The sequence below is a fragment of the Suncus etruscus genome, chromosome 1, assembly GCF_024139225.1.
Source record: "Suncus etruscus isolate mSunEtr1 chromosome 1, mSunEtr1.pri.cur, whole genome shotgun sequence".
Lineage (NCBI taxonomy): Eukaryota > Metazoa > Chordata > Mammalia > Eulipotyphla > Soricidae > Suncus > Suncus etruscus.
Window position 1 is genome coordinate 77,291,659 of NC_064848.1, and position 6,947 is coordinate 77,298,605.

Sequence of the window (6,947 nt, forward strand, 5' to 3'; positions counted from 1 at the left end):
TGTGTATTTATACATTGTTTGGTATTTATATGTAAGCCCGATGTGTGTCCATATGTAAATATTTGGTATATATTGCTGTGTTCTTATACGTGGGGTCTGTCTGAGTGCTATTTTTATCAGTACTTTGCTTTATCTATGCCTTCCATGTAAAAATTATGTATGTGTGAGTGTGCACTTGATGGCGCTTCTAGACTCAAACCTCCAGGATTTATTATAATTTTCTTCCACGAGGACATTGAACACACGATTGTTAGCTATGTGTACACAAATGATATCAGATGTTGATATAGAGCAGCATAGTTTTACAGAGCATGTAGGAGCAATTAATATAAATCCAGACGGTTTTCAAAATAAAGGATTTTTTCTATTTTATTTGAATTTACTTTTATTTAAAGCCAACGTGGTTTTACAAAGTTAAGTTGTAGACATACAGTCTACAATCCCACCATCAGTATCAACTTCCCTCCACCAATGTTCCAAGAGTCCCATCTCCATACCTCCCTTTCATCCAGCCTGCCATCATAATAGGCACCTTTTTAAGTTGGGTTGCTACAGTTTGGGTCTCAGGATTTCAATGTTGTTGACTCCATGGTTTGTATATTTAGTCCCTCTTTAGCACAATCAATGCACCTGAGACCCTTTGGCACCCCAGCCTCCGTTATTTCAACATAATGTCTTTCTCCTCCTACACTCTAATTTCTTTCCTTCTCACTATACTCTGAAAATAAAGTTTTCAAAAGAAATAGGGCTAAAGAGACCATACAGACTAAGGGTAAGGTGCTTCCTTGCCACCTGCTGAGTACAGATTGAGCACCACAGGGTATAAACACACACAAAAACAAAACAGAACAAAACCAACAACAAAAACACCCCACAACAATTGTTCTATTCATAGGTCTAAAACTCCTCAGAAGTGTTAAACCTTAGTGCAAATGTCCCTCCCTCCACCCCCCCAAATTCTGATTGCTATAATCTTTCTAAGAACCAGAAAGAATCACAATCAAGCCCAATTTGCTAAACCTACAGGCTAATTGCTCAACACACCAGTTCCCCTTCCAGTCCTGCATAAGAAAACACTTAAAAGAAGATAAAGATATAAAAAAAAAAAAGATATAGGAAAGAAGCATTCATGAAAGAACCAATGACTAATTTAGGGAAGAACTTAAATTAGGTTTTAGGGGTTTAAGGGTTCAGGGAGTACACCAGATTTCATCTTGATAGTGATTCTAAAGATCTGAGCACAGCCAAAGGGAGGGTCCTCTGGAGGGTCCCTAGGATTTGGTTCTGCCTTAGATGATCAGATTTCCCTCACTATCCCTGCATGTGTTGCCATGGGTTTGACATTTATAGAGGGCTATTTTAGGTTAAGTATTCTCTTACCTCCACCCCACCAAGCACTTAAAGCATCTTTGGGGAAGAATGGATTGACCTTGCTAGGCTGAAGCAAAGTGCTCCACTCCTGTGGGGGGGAAGGAAGGGGTCTGTCCTGGCTCCCAGTACACTAAAGCAACCTAGTGATGAGCGTCTAATTGCCAGAACTGTGTGCTGCACAATGATGGTTCTTGGAGATTTTAATGATCGAAGTGAATGAACATGCTTCAACGTTTGGAAACGTGCTTGAAAAGAATAATTGCATTAAAGTGTTTCATAAATTGTTGCTAGGAGACCACATCAAGATGGGCCTTTTTTACTTACACTTGAAGTTCAACTGGCAGGAAATTCTCCCATTCAAAATACAGATAAGCAGAAAGAATAATTCAAAAAAGCTGAGCAAAAAAAAAAATTTCTGTCGTTAGAGAGGATCTTTCACAGGAAACGAAGAAGAAGAAGAAGAAGAAGAGGTGAGACAGAGTTGATAGCAGGTATAAATTGCCTCTCAATTCTTACATTAATATGATCTCAGGAAAAAATGTTAAAGTCTGTTATTCTCAGTTTAATCATTTGTAAAAATGTGACTTTCAATAACTCATAGGACTAGCAAAATGAATATTATGACTGATTCTGTAATGTTTAATTTTTTATTATTGTTGATTATTTTTCATTTTGTTGTTATGTTGTTTTTGCTTGGGGTCATTACTTGCAATTCTCAGAGGCTGGGACTAGGTGACACAGATGCACTCCAGCCCTTCAAACAATGTACACCTGCCTAATCAGCATTTTGTTTTTATATAGCTCACAAAAACATTTATATATATAAACATATATATATGCATATATATATTTTATATATATATATATATATATGCAAGGCCAAATTGCCTTGCATACTGCAGACCCAGGTTCAATCCTCTGCATCCTATATGATCCCCAGAAACCATCAAGGATTGTTTAATGAGTACAGAGCCAGGAGTCTTAAGCACCTCTGGGTGAGATAAAAAAAAAAAAAAAAAAAAGCCCAAAATAGTTATTTTCTGTTCTTTCAAAATAGTCCCTGACACATGAAATTGGGAGGTTACTTCTTTGGAGCAAGAAGTTCAAATGAGACAGTAAAGAAAGAGACTAAAAGAGTAGGACCAGAAAGATAGCATGGAGGTAAGGCATTTGCCTTGCATGCAGAAGGATGGTGATTCGAATTCCGGCATCCCATATGGTCCCCCTAGCTTGCCAGGAGCGATTTCTGAGCATAGAGCCAGGAGTAACCTCTGAGAGCTGCCAGGTGTGACCCAACTCCCCCCCCCCAAAAAAAAGACTAAAATGGGGGGGGAAGCCCATCAATAAAAGGGTGGGTTTTTTGTTTTGTTTTGTTTTGGTTTGGTTTTGGTCCATGATAGGAAGTTTGCCACAAAAAGTGCAGTTAGGGCAGAAAGAGACCACTTTGACAATAGTAGTTGGGAATGATCACTCCAGACAAGAACTGAGTGCTGAAAGTAGATAAACTGATATGTATGATTTCAGTAACTATATTGCAACCCTGTGTTTAAAAGGGAAGAGTGAGCACAAGAGAGATATGGGGCCAGAGAGAGAGAAGGGGTGAGGAGGTAGATAGAGAAGGAGGAGGAGGAGGAGGAAGTAGAGGAGGAGGAAGAGGAAGTGGAGGAATAGGAGGAAGTGGAGGAATAGGAGGAAGAAAAGGAGGAAGAGGAAGAGGAGGGAATGAGGAAGGAAGGAGGAGGAGGGGAGAAGGGAAGAGAAGAAGAAGAAGAAGAAGAAGAAGAAGAAGAAGAAGAAGAAGAAGAAGAAGAAGAAAAGAAGAAGAAGAAGAAGAAGAAGAAGAAGAAGAAGAAGAAGAAGAAGAAGAAGAAGAAGAGAGGAGGAGGAAGAAGAGGTTTGCTATAGAGGCAGAGAGGGGTACACTGGTGAAAGAAATGGTGTTGGATATTGTAGACTTACAATCAATCATGAACAACTTTGTAACTATATTTCATTAATTCAAAAATATTTCTTTTAAAAAAGGTTTGTTTTTAAGCAGGAAAGTCTGCTGCAGATAAGTGTTTCTGGGAAACATATTCTCTTAACTTCTCAGAAATCTAGAACTCAAGGGGAACTGGGCTGTGTGTCCATTGATTCTGCAATTTTGGGATCAAAGGTTGATTGACCAAGGGAGCCTTGTGCCCGGAGAGATAGCACAGTGGCGTTTGCCTTGCAAGCAGCCGATCCAGGACCAAAGGTGGTTGGTTCGAATCCCCGTGTCCCATATGGTCCCCCGTGCCTGCCAGGAGCTATTTCTGAGCAGACAGCCAGGAGTAACCCCTGAGCACCGCCGGGTGTGATCCAAAAACCAAAAAATTAATAATAATAATAATAATAATAATAATAATAAGCAGTATCTTTATACACAACACATTGTGTCGTCTAGTAGGTTTCTCGTGGAGCAGAAGACAACAAGAGAAGAGAATGGGGAAGCACAAACACAGGAAGAAGGAACCTGCCCAGGTATTCCAGAGCTTCCCATCCAGCAACCTGTGCACACCTGGGAAGAGGCATCAATTGAATTCGATGGAAGGAGCAATTTGCTCATGAAGATACTGAAGTCAGATGCAAACAGATAACTCAAAATGTTGCTGAATTGAACCAGCGGTAACTTTATAAAAAAGACTAGAAGGTCTGATTACTGTTTTTAACACACACACACCTTTTTTTTTTTTTCCTTTGTAGACTTCCAGTCAGTAAATAGCCTGGATTCTGCTTCCATGATAGTGTAGACAAAAATTATTGACTAGTGGGCTGGAGTGATAATACAGTGGTGAGGTGTTTACCTTGCATGCAGCTGAGCCAGGTTCGATCCCTGGAATCTCATATGGTCCCCAAGCCTACCAGGAGCAATTTCTGAGTGCAGAGAGAGGAGTAACCCATGAGTACCACTGGATGTGGCCCAAAATAAAAGATTGAGCAAATTCTGTACCAAACATAGGGAATCAGACCTAAGACTTAACCCATAACCAGAATCCAGGCTGCAAGTATTAAATATGAACTTTGGGAATCAAATTTGCGGGGGGGGGGGGGGGAGTGTCACACCCAGCTGTGCTCAGAGTTTACCCCTGTCTCTGCACTCAGATATCATGCCTAGTGGGCTCAAGGAACCAAATGGAACGGTGGGGATCAAATCTAGGTCATCGAGGCAAGGGCCCTACCTGCTGTAGGTTCTCTTCAGTGATCAAATTGTGTTTGGGACTAGCATTTCCATTCTTCAGGAGACAGGGAGAAAATATTTATTCAGCTGCACTTTACAAGTATCCTTTGTCACTACATAGCTCTACAACTCCCTTCTCCTCCCTTCATTGTTATTATGCCTGACTGAAGCTCATACATATTTTAGTTGTGGTGCTTCTCTACATTCTGGCTTTCTTCATTGCTAGGGACCACTGTAGTGATCATATGTGTGTTTTTCAGGAGTCATACTTCTATTCATAAGGTGGTAGAAGGACTGCATTGCCTTTATTGCAAATTTTTCCTCTGGGGAGTGTGCTTCGCTGTGGAAATTGCTGTGCTATGTTCAGAAATTGCTTTCATACCAGGGATCACAGATGCAGAGCTGTCAGGATTATGCTTTGTGCATGTGACAGCACTGGATATTGAACTCATAAGCTCATGTTAAAGCAATATGTTTTTTTTGTTTGTTTGATATATTTTTGTTTTTATTGGGGAAGGCCACATCCAGTGGTGCTCAGGGGTTACTCCTATCTCTACAGTCAAAAATTGCTCCTGACAATCTCGGAGGATCATATGGGATGGCAGGGATCAAATTCGAGTCCATCCTGAGTTGGCCACATACAAGGCAAATGCCTACTGCTGTGCTATTGCTCTGACACAAAGTAAGTGTTCTAAGCTATCAAGCTGCCCCCTGGGTTCTGGAATACAGTTTTGATTATTATCTGTATTATACACATAAGGAAAATCACATAATATTTAAATTTTGTGACTCTGTCAGGATTGCAGACTGTGACTGAGTTGGAATTTTATCCTATTATATTAGTTTGCTTGCACTGCTATAACAATGAATCATGGTCTGGAAGATTTAAAATTTTCACAGTTTCCGAATGAGAGGTCTGAGATCAGGTTTTTGTGAGATTGATTATTTCTGAGAGGCATGAGAAAAGGATCTGTAGTGGTGGTCTCTCCTTTACTTAAGAAAAACTGTCTTTTCTCTGTGCCCTCACATTGTCTGCTCTCTCTCTGCATCTTTTTCCAAATTTCCTCTTCTTATAGGAACAGCAATCATATAGATTTGGGGCCCACTCCAAGAGCTTATTTAAATTCAATTACCTCTTAATTTTATTTTATTTGCAGAGAAAGGCACAGCCAACAGTGTTGGGAGCTACTCCTGGCTCAGTGCTTGGAGCTTGCTCCTGGCAATGCTTGGGGAAATGTGTAGATCCATGGATTGAACAACCCCCCAAATTTCTGCATGCATTCAGTCCATTAAACTTATCCTCCAATCTCTTAATTATCTCTTTTAAAACCTTCTTTCCAAATACAGTTATATTCTTTTCAGGAGTGGTAGGGAAGAGGCACATTTGAAAATGTTCAAGGGACCCCCAAAGAGATGGAATTTAACCCAAGGCTCCCACATGCAAATACTATGCTTATACCCTTTAAGCCATCTCCCAACCTCACTGAATTAAATATGCAATTAAATTATATATTTATATGTACAGAAATTGAATATATAAATTATTATTTTTTTTTGAATAAGACAGATTTAGGTCTGATTTTATTGATCTTTAAAAGTGCATAACTTCTATTTTGTTTTTCTACTTTAAAATAAAATAAATGCAGAATATCTTCTCAAATTGGCTAAAGCTTTTTTTTTTTTTTTTTTAATTATTATTTTTTAAAGAGTGGCACATCTAGCAGCACTTTTTGGCTCTGCACTCAGAAATCAGTCCTGGCAGGTTTGGGGGACCATATAAAGATGTCAAAAATTGAACCCAGGTTAGCAGTGTGCAAATCAAATATCCTCCCCATTGTGCTATCGCTACAGGGCCTAAATATATTCAATATTGATAAAACTTATTTCAGTTCCAAACATCTGTATACTACTCACCCTCTCACCCATGGGTTAAAGCACCTGCCACTAAAAGGACACATGGCAGGCAAAACTCAGGACACTCACCTCACAATCTTGTCAGTGTGCCTATGTGGCCTTTCTCTGCAGTGTATAGCTCTATTAGACTTATTCGATGTCTTTGTCATGTTTGACTTGCTCCTTCTTGAAGCTCTCCTCACTAGAGAAATTAGTCAAGATAAGCTATGTAACAGTACCAATTATCTCCCAAACTCATAGGTTTAACATAACGAAAGTTTGGTTATTTCTTATTCATGCAATAGTGCTAATTCTATGTGATGACTTCATGATCCTGACTATCTTCATCTAGTAGAGGGTTCAAAATGTCAAGTAAAAATACAAAGACACATGTAGAGAGAAATATATGTGTCTTCTTAAGACAGGGGAAGAGCATAAATATCACACACTGGCACAAATGCTCGGGTGGAGAAATAATATGCAC